General features: G+C 39.1%; 2 non-coding genes across 2 annotated transcripts; both read right to left on the bottom strand.

The window, feature by feature from the left end:
• Positions 1 to 447: 447 nt before the first annotated feature.
• Positions 448 to 551, bottom strand: LOC122096817. Its single transcript, XR_006145409.1, has one exon. It is a non-coding gene; the product is annotated as a U6 spliceosomal RNA (small nuclear RNA).
• Positions 552 to 9,602: 9,051 nt separating this feature from the next.
• On the bottom strand, positions 9,603 to 9,708 carry LOC122096815. The gene has a single exon (XR_006145407.1). It is a non-coding gene; the product is annotated as a U6 spliceosomal RNA (small nuclear RNA).
• Positions 9,709 to 14,021: the final 4,313 nt, after the last annotated feature.

The raw sequence follows: 14,021 nt of genomic DNA, 5'->3' as shown, positions 1-14,021 counted from the left end.
GGGGTTCATGTCCCTTAACATCATCCTATCTGGTCATATGCAGATAGCTTTTGACCTATTCTTCTTAACCCAGACAAATATTAGTTATTGAAAATTAGGGAAACCATGGGACCAATGTTAATTTGGACGTGGCTTACTTCACTTAATATAATTTTTACCAAGACTTTCCAGTTACTAACAAATGGGGCAACGTTATTCTTTCTGATGGAGGCATAGAATTCCATTGTGTATATATACCACAGTTGTGTTGGTAGCTTTAGTATGGTCTTGTTTGTGATCATTTGGGTAAATGTCCTAAAGTGGGATTGCTGGGTCATAGGGGAGCTCTATGTGGAGTTTTTTGAGGAACCTCCATACTATTTTCCAAAGTGGTTGAACAAGTTTTATACTCCCACCAAGAATGCAGTACGGTTCCCTGGTGGCCACATCCCCTCCAGCATCTGTTGTAAAAGTATGGAATGCTTCAGGAATTTGCCTGTCATCCTTGTGCATGAGCCATGCTAATCTTCTCTGAAATGTTCCAATGTTTCTGCTACGCATTTCATTTTGTGCTCCTGCACTTGGCGAGTGATTTTAGGTGCGTCTACACCAGTAGAATCAGCATAAATCAAGCCAGCATTTCTTCATTTAAAATACAAGGAAAGGATACAGGTTGCCACATTGTAACAATGAAATGTACAAGACACTCTATCGGGGGGGGGGGGGGCGTGGAGTGACATGTTGGGGAGGTATGAAGGGGCGGAATGGTAGGGGAAAGACAAAGGAGGGGGTAACAATGCTTAATAAGAAATGGACTCATTACCTTACTTATGTAACTGTAACCCATCTGCACAGGAACTTTAAAATAAAAATATAAATTGAAAAGATACAAGGAAAACTTCTGTACTTATAGGAAGTTGTATTTGTCACTCAATATCAGCAAGGTATTGGTTTTAGGAAAACAAGCATATTAAAATTTTGGATGCTCAAATTCTCTACGTAAACACAGTATATTATTTCCAATAGAATATGCCCACAACCTAGTGCACGGTAATTGCTACGAAAATTTTTACTACATTCTATGTTTGTCGTGAAAAATAAAATTATATGCACTATCGACTGATACCATTTTTTTCAGATAATTTATTTATTGTGAAAATATCGTACAGAGGGGATAATGGGCAAGGTAATGAATATATATACATATATATGTATATTCATATATATACATATATACATACATATATATACATATACAAATATATAATGTTTTAAAATAAAATATTTTATATCCTTTTTAAAAATTTTTTATCATGAAAATACCATACAGAGTTGTTACAATTACAGAGGAAAGGTAATGAGTATATATCTTATCAAGCATTATTACTTCCTCCTTGGTTTCCCCTTCCCTTCATATCTTCCACCACACCCCACCCGCTCCCCGAACTGCTCGAAGTTGTAAAGTTCGAATTTCAGCATAACGACTTGTACATCTCATTGCTACAATGGGTCCACCTGTATCCCTGTTTAAAAGGTTTGCTTTTGCCCTTCCCATCCACAAACTATATCAATATCAAATACAATGAAAGCCGGGGTTATACCGTGGGGAGGGACATAGAACACAAAAAAGCAATCATCTTATGAATATGTTTGAAACAAATGCAAGAAGGAAAAAAAATATGAATATTTATATTGGGGTTCATTTCACGTAAAATCAACTTATCTGACCTTTTCTGCTTGTGTCAGACATACACTAGTTATTGTAAATAAGGGAAACCATGGGACCTATGTTTCTTTGGGCCTGGCTTTCTTCACTTAATATACTTTTATCCAAGTATTTCCAGTTCTTAACAAATGGGTCAATGTCATCCTTTCTGATGGAGGCATAGAATTCCATTGTGTATATATACCACATTTTCTTGATCCATTCATCTGCAGAGGGGCATCTGGATTGGTTCCATATCATAGCTCTCTTAAAGAATGCTGCAATAAACAGTTGTGTTGGTAGCTTTAGTACGGTCTTGTTTGTTACCATTTGGGTAAATGCCAAAAATTGGGATTGCTGGGTCATAGGGGAGCTCTATGTGAAGTCTTTTGAGGAACCTCCATACTTCAACAGATACAATCTATTCAACATTAAACAACTATGTACTAATGGGCTAAGAACAGAAAAGAGGAATTTGGCAAACGAGAAGTTATTAGGTTTAGGGAGAAATGTGGGGAAAAGTAGGATTAGAGGGATGTGGTAGGTAAAAAGAGAGTGTATTTGGCCAAGTCCTAATTTCAGAGAGGGAAATAGCTTGGGAAGAATTATTGGAGAGACTTAAAAAAACAAGAGAAAATGGAAAAACAAAACTTTACATATAAAAAGTGAAACACAAAAATTATGAAAGGGTAAAGAAGTGATATTGAGAGAAGAAAAGCTAAAAAATAAAAGTTCTTAAAATTATATAGGTAGGAGGAGATAATACTACTATTAAAGAATTTAAGCCTTAGAGGTTTTGAATTGAGTAATAAATTTCTGGGTTGAATATGTACACAAGGGAGATAAGGTCTAATAATCGATGACAGGTATGTATCTGAGGATGAGCAAAACAGCAATTAAGTCACCCAAAAAGAAGAAAGGGAAGAAAAAAATGAAAAAGAAAAAAAAAAAGAGAAAAAGAAAAAAAGGACCAAAAACTCAGTAGAGATTAAAACACACACAGACACACACACACAGACACACACACACACACACACACACACACACACACATAAAATAAAAATTATGCGAGGACAAAAAAGATTATTAGAAAACAATTTTTAAACTATAATTTAAAAATTTTTTAAAAATTAAAAAAAAGTATAAAAAAGAGTTCTTTGATTGGGAAAGGGGTGCGTGCATGGGAAGATCTTTTATCTCCCTTGTGTCCTAACCAATCTCTTGGTGGAGTCTCAGGTCTGCTTGTGGTTACTGTCTGGTCTGTCTTGATTGGTTACTTAAGTCAGTTTGTTTGAGCAGGCAGAAAAATGCTCTGCTTTACCCAGGATTTTGTGATCCTCCTCCTCGCTAGTTCAGTGGGAGGGAGATCTGCTTTGATTATCACAAAAGAAGGAGATGGCAAAGAAGGAGATGGCTGTTTCCTCTAGTTTGGAGATGGTGTGATGAGGCTAGGTTCTGGGTAGAGTTGAGGCCTTTCACCAAACAGTAGCTTTTCCCTGAGGGGATAGCTTCTGATATACTCACAAAGCCCAGCCTAGAGCCATTCTCAGGGTTTATGTATACTGAATTTCAATTGTTTTTCTAGGCTGCTGTAGGGAGGGGCAGCCTCTGGCTCTGTTTACCGAGAAGAAAGCCACACCTGTGGGGGCCATGGGTCCTCTGCTTGTGCTTGGTGACTTTCCCTTGGGTGGAGCTAAGCCTGGAATGTCAGGTCAGCTTCCTGTGACCTGCTAAATGACTCCAGTTTTCATCCAAGGCCTGAGTTGTTGCTAGCTCCTCAGCCGGGCCTTTTTCAGTATCAAAAATGGAGATCTCTGGTGCTGGGGATGGGGAGAGGTGGACTTCCCCCCTCTGCTTCCTGAGAAGGAGTGAGGATGTCAGGGTTCTACTCATGCTGGATTGTTGGTTCCCTGGTCATCTTTAGTCTGTGATCTGCAGGATGAAGATATTTGCTCCTTGCCAGTTCTTGCTGGTGTTGAATAGAATCCACTAGCCCCTGGGTCTGGCTCCTTTGTCCCGGATTCTCTGTGTTTAGGTAGGGTGGCTATGGCCGCCACCACCAACGCCTTGACACAGCTGCAAGCAAGTGCTCAGGTCTGCCTGGATTTTTCCTCTCTCGCCAAACTCTCTGTGCAGTGATCGCACACTTGGTGTGATTCTCTAGGCTAGGACTATTCACTGGAACACTAAACTGCTATCTATGCGAAAAATTGATAGCCTCCAGCTTCATTTCCGCAGTCTTCATTCAACATTCATGAGTATATTTCTTATCAAGCATTGTTGCCTGCTCCTTTGTTTCCCCTTTGAATCCCTTCAAATCACACCCCCTTCCTAATCCACCTCCCAGCCAAATTGTAAAGTTGATTTTTTGACGTAACATCTTGTACATCTTATTATTGCAATGGGTCCAGCTGTATCCCTATATAAACAGTTTGTTTTTGCCCTACCCCTCCACAAATTATATCAACCTCAAATACAATGAAAGCAGGGGTTATACCGTGGGTGAGGGACATACAAAGCAACAAAGAAATCATCTCATAAGTATGTTAGAAACAATTGCAAGAAAGAAAAACCATTTGAATCCTTATCTTGGAGTTCATTTCGCCTACCATCAACTTATCTGACCTTTTCTGCTTGTGTCAGGCATACTAGTTTATGCAAATAAAGGAAACCATGGTACCTATGTTTGTTTGGTCACGGCTTACTTCACTTAATATAATTTTTCCAAGTCTTTCCATTTCTTAACAAATGGGGCAATGCCATTCTTTCTGATGGAGGCATAGAATTCCATTGTGTATATATACCACATTTTCTTGACCCATTCATTTACGGTGGGACATGTGGGTTGGTTCCAAATCTTAGCTATGGTAAACAATGCTGCAATAAACATAGCTTTGCTGGTACCATTAGTGTGCTCTTGTTTGTGATCATTTGGGTAAATGCCCAAAAGTGGGATTGGTGGGTCATAGGGGAGCACTATGTGGAGTCTTTTGAGGACCCTCCATACTACTATCCAAAGTGGCTGAACATGTTTACACTCCCACCAACAATGCAGTAGGGTTCCCTTCTGTGCACATCCCCTCTAGCATCTGTTGTTATTAGAGTTCTTCGTTATAGCCATTCTAATTGGAGTGAGGTGGTATCACAATGTTGTTTGTCATTTCTCTTATGGTTAGGGAAGTTGAGCATTTCTTCATGTGTCTATTGGCCATACTTCTTTCTTCTTCAGTGAAGTTCCTCTGTAAGTCTATAGCCCACTTATTTATTGGGCAGTTGTTTCTTTGAGGATTTGTTGTTGGGGCATTTAATTTTGTGAGTTCCAGTTATATTGTAGATATGAGACCCTTGTCGGTTGTATGTTTAGTGAAGATCTTCTCCCAATCAGTGGGCTTTCTGGTGATCTTGCTAGCTATGTCCTTTGCCATGCAGAAGCTCTGCAATTCCATGCAATCCCATTTGTCCAACCTTTGTTTAATTTGTTGTGTTTCTGGGTCTCTTTTAAGAAAATTTTGGCCTGTGACAAGGAGACCTAGGGTTTCACTTATTTCATCCTTTGAAGTTTTTAGTGTGTCAGATTTGACTCCGAGGTCTTTGATTGTGGAGCACATGGGCAGCAAAGATGGCGCTGAGGGGGAGGTGTGTGGGCAGAGCCCAATTTGTTTTACGTTCCGTGACTAACCATCCCGTGGAAGCTTAGGTGCATGATAAGGTTCTTCTTCCTCCCCTCCCATGCACACCTGGTCTTTTTTGCTTTAAAAAAGAGCTTGCTCTGAGTTAATAAATGAATTTCCTGCTTCACTTGACTCCCTGCTGTGTCTGATTATCTCCCTGGCTAAGGGAGGCCTGGGAACGGGGGAGCAGCCGCACTTACCTTCCCTTGGACCCCATTCATCTTTTGTGGGATGGACGAAGACCCAACATCTGGCGCCCAACGTGGGGCTTGAAAGGAAAAGATACCAGCGGAGGCTAAGCAGTCTCACAGGGTAAGTGAAACCCTTAGTATGGGTAATGCTATTTCACAGAAGTAGGAGGAGGAGGCAGCATTAGGCCTAGAGTGAATAAAGGAGGACTTGAGAAGAGAGAAGGAAAAGGAATGGGTCAAATTCATCCAAGAATGCACTGAAACATGCACAGTGGAAATCAAAATGAGGGTGAAAGTTACCCCCTCTGACTCAGGTGCCCCGGATGGATCCTAGGTCCCCACCCTATTTCCCCGATTGAGGGAGAGGTACGGCGCCCTACGCAACCTGTGAGAGGGACCTGCAAGACCCGGACCCCTACCAACCTTCCATGGAGGGGCCAAGGGGTGGGGAAATTACCTAATTGGAGGCCTACCCTGGAAAGGAAGGCCACCCAGGACCCCGGACCCTGGGCCACAGGATTTGCTTCCCCAAGTGTATCTGGTAAATCTGGCCCTTGGAATGGTATCCATGGGAAGCTAAAGATCTTAAAGAGCTCCACAAGGCAGTGGAGGAGGATGGCCCAAACTCTCCTTGGGCCCAGACCTTATTACAGGACATTGCTTATCACCCATGTGTCCCTAAGGACTGTCTGGATGTGGCCAAAGCCTTCCTCACTTGTTCTCAGTTTATTAAATGTTGCCTTTCTTTAAGGAGGAATGCAGAGTGCGAGCGGAGAATAACTGGCAGGCTCAATCTGTGATACCTATTACTTATGCCATGTTAAAAGGGATGGGGAATGGTACTCCACTAGGGTCCAACATGCCGCAATACCTGGCTCATACCATGACCAGGTGATTCAGGCAGGACTTGCCACGTGGTACAAACTGGATGATGGGCCCACTGAGTCCCTCATAGCAGGAGTTACACAAAAACCTGGTGAGCCTCTAGTTGAGTTTGTAGATGGAGTCCAACAGAGTATTAACCACAAGCTGCCAGCAGAGAACCTCCAAGATCAGTTTGTAAAGCTGCTGCTCTGGGAAGAGATGAATGCAGACCACCACATGGCCTGCATGAGATTGAGAGAGTTTTTTCTGAGAAGATGGGTGATGGCCTCACAGGATGTGGGAATTCAACAGCACCAGTCCCAATCATTAGCTTTAGCTTTACATGTTCAGACATCTGCAATGACTGTGGCTATTACTCAAGCACTGACAGCCCAGGGCCAAGGAACCCCAAGACCATCGGGGAAAGGGACTTCTTTTAAATGTGGGCAGGAGGGGCACTTTAAGAGGGACTGTTCACAAAAATCCCCTGCCAACTGGCCCTAGGGGGCCTAACCTCCCCCTACACCATGACCCAGGGGCAGAAAGAGATACCATTGGAAAAAGAATTGTGGATCCAAGTTTGATTTAGATAGGAAGCCCTACCTGGGTGGAGTGGTGGCCATTGATAAAACCTAAACTTGTATTCCTCCACCTTCTGGTGGAGATAAACATTGGGTACATATGCCCTTCTATGAGTCCTTGGAACACACCCATATTTGTTATTCAAAAGGCCTCTGGGGCTAGGTGTAAGCTCCAAGATCTATGAAACGTAAATGAAAGGATGGAGCTAGTAGGAACATCCCTAAGAGGTATGCCCTGGACTCCTGCTATACTTTCAGAATATACCTTGGTGTGATTGATATTAAAGATTGTTTTTTTCTATCCTCCTGCATCCAGATGACTGTAAAAAGTTTGCTTTCTCCATCCCTTCTCTTAATTTTTCCCTGCCTGATTGGAGGTTTGAATGGACGGTGCTGCCACAGGGAATGGCAAATAACCTGGCCTTTTGCCAACAATACTTGGCCACACTTTTAGGGCCTGTGCTGGGTTCAGATACCTCTCTTGTGTTTGCCTACCCGGATGATATAATTGTGGGGCACCAAGACCTAGGACACCTGGAGGGCCTTCTGGCCCAGGTTCGCATCATATTAAGAAAGGGGGGCTTCACCATAGCACTCAATATAATTCAAAAGTTACCTCCTTTTAAGGTGCTCTGGTTCCACCTTACCTTGACTCAGGCCAGTCTCCTTAAGCCTTTGCTGGATATTCCAACCTCTCTGACCTTATCCCAATTTCAGAGCCTTTTAGGGGAAACCAATTGGCTGTTTCCATGGGTTCCTGTCCCTAAAGATAGTGTGTGCCTTATTTGTCCTACTAAAAGGCAGGACTCCCCAAGAAGTTATTACAATTACAGACAGCCATTGGGCAATATTTTTGCAGTTCCAAAAAGCCCTGGATGAAGTTTTCCTGAAGAGGTATTCTATTTTTGAGCCCATTTCCCTTTGGTGGTTTGGAGGTGTTACATTGATTTCTGCAGTTTTAATTCAAAGGGGGGAGCCATTAGAGTGGGTTCACACTCCCCTGGGGGCACACCTCAGGTATAATCTCAGGCAGACCAACTTGCAGATGCTATAATCAAGGGAAGGACCCAAGCCCAAAGGCATATGGCTTTGAGCCTCACTCCACTGTTTTTCCTTTTTGGATGGCAGATATTGAGCGGCTCACTTAAGCCAATGCCTCATCTTGCTCTCTCCTTAGAGGGGTTTCTAGACCAAATTGACTGCCACCACAACTGGTTCCTTTGATTTTTTTTTTAATAAGAGTTGTAATAGTTATGAAAGAGTATCATATTAATTTTGAATTGCATTTCTCTAATGACTTCTGTTCCCAAAGCTTAAGCCAGAATAGAAGTAGCATTAAAAACAACTTTGTAAACCCACTGGCGATTTTCATGGATTTTGGAATACATGTCTATTCAGAATTTATGCCCAGTTTTAACCAAGCTTCTTGTTAATCTCATCTTTAATCTCTCTATACAAAATCAATAATTAATTCAATGTAGTAGAAAGGAAAAAATTAAGTATCCCCTAAAAATTTTCATTTTTCAATTACATGACATTGCTTAAATCATTTTCTGTTTACACTTGAGATTATATAAATTAATTTATTTAGACCTTTTACAAGGTTATACATATTTTATTTATTTTACATTGATTGATCTTTCCAAAGCCTGTGTGTTTAATTTTCCTTGGTGTATTTCAGTATCATGTAGCTCATATTTCAGAGTGAAGAATAAATGGAAGGAAGCAAACAAAAAATACAGTTCCTCTCATCTGATGAAGCCTCTACAAGAATGAGGAAAGAGTTCATCCTTCTAAGGACCTACGATAGGATATCAAAAAGATAATTCATTCTAATAGGTCTTCATTATCTTTGCAATGTAACACAAATGATTTAAAACACAATATACTGCTCAGATACTTATATGTTTTATCAGGTTTGTATATTTTCATATGATTTCACCTCAGTCTACAACATTCCTTCATTATTCTGTCCCTGATATTTTTACACTATCAAGACATAAGATCAACAGTTTGATTTACAGCATGAGAAATTATCCATCTGGCTTCCTTGGAAGCAGTGCATAGTCAATTGATAACATTATTTCTGGTTGCTCATTACATGTAATGGTTTCTGTAATACATATCACATTCTACTTAGTATTTAAAAATCTGCTTTGTTAACGATATTATATGGATAAAATTGGGGGAATAAACTCTTCCATCTCAGAACATTTTTATAGGTTTTTAATTGCAAAAGTACTGTACAGAGGGGTCACAGTTACACACACACACACACACACACACACACACACACAGACACACACACACACACACACACATTTTCTTGATCCATTCATGTACTGAGGGGCATCGGGTTGGTTCCATATCTTACCTATGGTAAATAATGCTGCAATAAACATAGTTGTGCTTGTAGTTTTAGTATGGTCTTGTTTCTGATCATTTGGGTGAATGCCCAAAAAAAGGATTGCTGTGTCATAGAGTAGCTCTATGTGGAATCTTTTGAAGAACCTCCATTCTGCTTTTCAAAGGGGTTGAACAAGTTTACACTCTCACCAAGAATTCAGTATTGTTTACTTCTGGCCACATTCACTCCAGCATCTTTCCTTGTAAAAATATTGAACGCTTCAGGAATTTGTGTGTCATCCTTCGAAGGAGCTATGCTCATCTTCTCTGTATCATTCCAGTTTTAGGGTATGTGCTGCCAAATTGAGCACATAACATTTTTTTTATATATAAAGTGTAATTGATTTTCTTAAACTAGACAATTCAACAAAAAGTAAATACAAAAGGATCAAGAAAATGTGGTATATATACACAATGGAATTCTATGCCTCCATCAGAAAGAATGACATTGCCCCATTTGTTAGGAAATGGAAAAACTTGGAAAAAATTATATTAAGTGAAGTAAGCCAGGCCCAAAGAAACGTAGGTACCATGGTTTCCCTTATTTGTAATATCTAGTATATGTATGAGTCAAGCGGAAAAGGTCAGATAATGTGATGTCAGGAAAATGAACCCTTAGATGTGTATTTTAATGTTTTTTTCTTTCATGCATGTGTTTCTAACACATTTATAAGATTATCTCTTTGTTGCTTTGTATGTCCCTCCCCCACAGTATAACCCCTGCTTTCACTATATTTGATGTCAGTATAACTTGTGGAGGAGATGAGGAAAAACCAGTTGTTTAAGGATACAGGTGGACCTGTTGCAACAATGAGAAGTACAAGTTGTCATGTCCAAAACGAGCTTTACAACGTTGGTGCGGGGGGGTGGGGGGAAGGAGAAGGATTGGGATTAGGAGGAGAGGGGGGAGGCTGGGAAGGGGTGTGAAGGGTAAACAAAGGAGGAGGCTGCAATGCTTGGTAAGAAATGTACGCATTATCCTGCCCATGTAACTGTAACTCCTCTGTACAGTATGTTCACAAATAAAATTAAATTTAAAAAAAACAAAAACAAAAACAAAAGAATGGTCATGAAATATGTATTTCTTACATAAGCACAGATTTAAGAAGAAACTAAAAATTGATATGTCAAAAACAAAGTAATTCCAAATATTTGTGGTTCCAGAGATGTGTAGAAGGTGGAGTTCAATTATTCTCTACAAGGCACCTGTCATAATGAACATTGCAGCAAGGGTTAAGGTTTGTTAAAGTTTTAATGCTTTAAATGTGTTTAATTCTAGAAATTTGCTTAAATATGCCAAAATAGGGACTGTTTCGCAGGTCATAAAAATTTTCCATGAAGTAGTTAAGATTTATGGTAGCAGACATATATTACTAAGTATTTACATTTCAGAGTTTATAGAAACTTTACTAATGAGAAGTTGCAAAGCCTTTGTGTAAAGAAGCAGAGTAAAGAGTTAAGAATTTGTTAACTACAATTTAGAGCTTCCTTACTTTATATGTTAGCGAGGAACAAGTGATGATATAAGCCATATACAAATGACGAGATGAGCCATAAATAGTAATCTTACTGGATAACTTTAAAGACTACTCATAGCCTATAAAACTCTTGTTGAACATCATAATCTTAGCCAGTTTTAAATGTACAGGAATATGAGAATATAGTAAAATCTAATATGTAGTATACTTCAAATACTGGAAACACGTAACTGATTTATTTTTCATTTTATTAATTATGAATATTTAATTGTTGGTTTTATTTATTTGTAGCATTGTTTTCCTTGTAGTAATATAATACAGTTTTGTAAGTTGTCTTTTGGAGGTACTTTGAGAAGGTTACTGGGATGGTCAACCATTTTTATAGGTGCATGTGAGTTTACAAATAGCAAATTTAAGAACAAAATATTGATTAAAAATTTTATCAAGTAGAATCTGAATCAGGAGTGTTGATAAATTTCCGCACCTAAAATCTTAGCCCTAGGGTGAAGCTGACATATTACAGAGTTGAGGCCACAAAAATGAGAGACTGTGTTTTGTTCTCTTTCTGTTTTTGTTGGGCATGAGGCTTGAAATCTGGAGCATGTGTGCTGTCCCTCAGCTATTCATCTCAAGGCTAGCGTTACCACTTTTGTCACAGCACCACTTCCATCTTTTTCTGCTTATGTGGTGCAGAGGAATCAAACTCAGGGCCTCATGCATGCAAGGCAAGCACTATATACCATTGAGCCACTTTCCCAGTTCTTGAGAAACTGTGTTTTAAAAAAATCATCTAAAGAACATTTGTTTTAGCTTTGGGTTATATATTGAAATATATGAATATCTTTTTATATTTTTGTGAATTATCATACTACTTAATTTATATTAACTTCAGCCACTTTATTATTCTCAAAGTCATGAAATATCTCTGAGAGATTGCTTCTGTGAAAATTGTTTTTGCAATTCTAATTTCTTGAGTCATTTTTAGTTTTTTATCAAAAGCACTTTATATTTTATGTTGGTGGGTTATTGTACATTAAATACCTTCAAATGTACATGTAGAATCTAAAAATAGCTGTATGAATATTCTCATATAGCTCTTATTTATCTGTTATGCACTTTCAGTATTATGTTATTTCTATCTATCTTTCACTCTATCTCTTTCACTTGATTTCTCGTTCATGCTCCATGTCTGCTACTTAGCATTTCTGCTGGTGTACTATTATCTTTCAGGATCCACTGGTTTTGTGAGAACATGATAGGGAGCATCAGTTACAATGGCATTCTTTAAGAGTTATAGCAGTCATGTGATATTATTCTTTGCAATGCTAAATGGCAAAGCAACAGATCTAAAAATTCCTTTTCACTTTTACTATTATTATAAATCTTATCTCATAGGAATCATTGGGATGGATAAGATACTTTATCCTGTTACCTAAAAGATCTCTTTCTTTTATAAATAACCTGTTTCTTTTATTATCAGTAAGTAAATACATGTAATGAAAATAAAGCTATCCTATGGATAGATTTTCATCCCTGTAGCAGGGATGAAAAACAAAGTAGTGGCAGAAGTGAGTACAAAGGATAACCATCATAGAGCAAAGATCCTCAGAGCAGTTTATCATGTACACTTTGTGTGAATGACAATGTGCGGGAACTATAGCTTAAATCACTGAACAGCTGATATATACGCACATATATTATGTATGTATAATTTTATATTTGCATATATATGTGTATATGCCCTTATATATGTACACATGTATGCTCCTATACACATGAATACACACATACATACACACATGTATACATGGAGAAAGACACATAGTTACAGCCAACACAAGTTTCACTACTTGTTGAATATGCCTTAGACGGAATGCTTGGAACCAAATATGTTGAAGATGCATTTTTCTCTAGAAGTACTTTTACCACTCCTCTTATCTCTTAAAACTGATAGGTTTTGACAGATTCAACTTGCAAAATGCAGTACAAGTGATAGCAAGCCACTCGGAAATCTCATTAAGTAATGGTCATATGGTGTCTCCCTGTTTCCAACAGAATGCTTGCTTTTGTAGACATTCTCAACAACCAAAGTAGCTGGAGAATACTCTGGTAAAGAATAACGTTATAAGGCTTTAAATGGCATCCTTCCTTGAGCTCTTTTCCAAGAGCCAGCATCAATTCCTAAGCAGATGAGTGAGTCCTCAGAAGACTGGAGCTCAGGTCAATATTTAACCAACCCATTTGAAAAGTCCTATGTGAGAAATGCTGACTGAGGTCTTGCAGATTTATTGGCCAAGAAAATAAGAAAGAAAACTGCCACACGTACTCCAGTGGAGTCTGCTTAGCATGGGAAACCTGCTTTCCGATCTGAGAATGGGGCTTCAAAGAGGCCTACGTCCTGGAAAGGCTGGCAAGCCCCTGGGAAAGATGTGTTCCTGTTTTTCTTTTCTTCACTGTATAGGAGTGCCTACTAATCTTTTACTGTTCCTGCTGCTTGTTCTACTTACTCATGCTCAACGTTCCCTTATTCAAGGCTCTTTCTTAGAAGTGTTGATGACTCCAACATCTGATGAGTGTCCTGAGAACATGACTAACTCACCAGAGTTAAGTACTACCCTAAAAGCCCCTCTTATGGAGGCTATTAGACAAGTCATATGTAAATATAAACGTATTGGGGGTTTCATGACGTCAGTTCAGCAGAAGGAATTGTTTGTAAGAGATTTACAAGAAGCTGTAGGCACGGCTAGAGCAGAAAGAGTGTATGGCTATTGGAGATTCCCTTTAATCCTAAAGCATATACAATAGACTCATATAGATATCCTGTAGATAAAAAAGATGTAGAGGGATATATAGATCAAAAGCTAAATAAGATTCCTAAAATGTTGGTAGATGGAAGGTGGCAATGACTTATCAGAGGAAAATAGTGGGATCCTCCATTTTCTAGAGGACCCCAAAGACTTCCCCCAGATCCATAGCCTTTTACAGGTGTGTATGATAAGGATGGCAAACGTTGGGAAAACTACTTAGGAGAAAGAACTTCCTATTACTCTTTTATTTACTGAGAGACTTGCTAGATCTAGGCCTCCTTGGTGCTTACTATCAAAGAAGGAACAAGAAAGCTCTTATGAGACAGTTAAGGCCTCTAT

The sequence above is a fragment of the Dipodomys spectabilis genome, unplaced genomic scaffold, assembly GCF_019054845.1.
Source record: "Dipodomys spectabilis isolate Male_0828 unplaced genomic scaffold, ASM1905484v1 ptg000391l, whole genome shotgun sequence".
In the NCBI taxonomy this organism is placed as follows: domain Eukaryota; kingdom Metazoa; phylum Chordata; class Mammalia; order Rodentia; family Heteromyidae; genus Dipodomys; species Dipodomys spectabilis.
Note: the sequence above shows the minus strand (reverse complement) of the source record. Positions and strands in the feature narration are given on the sequence as shown.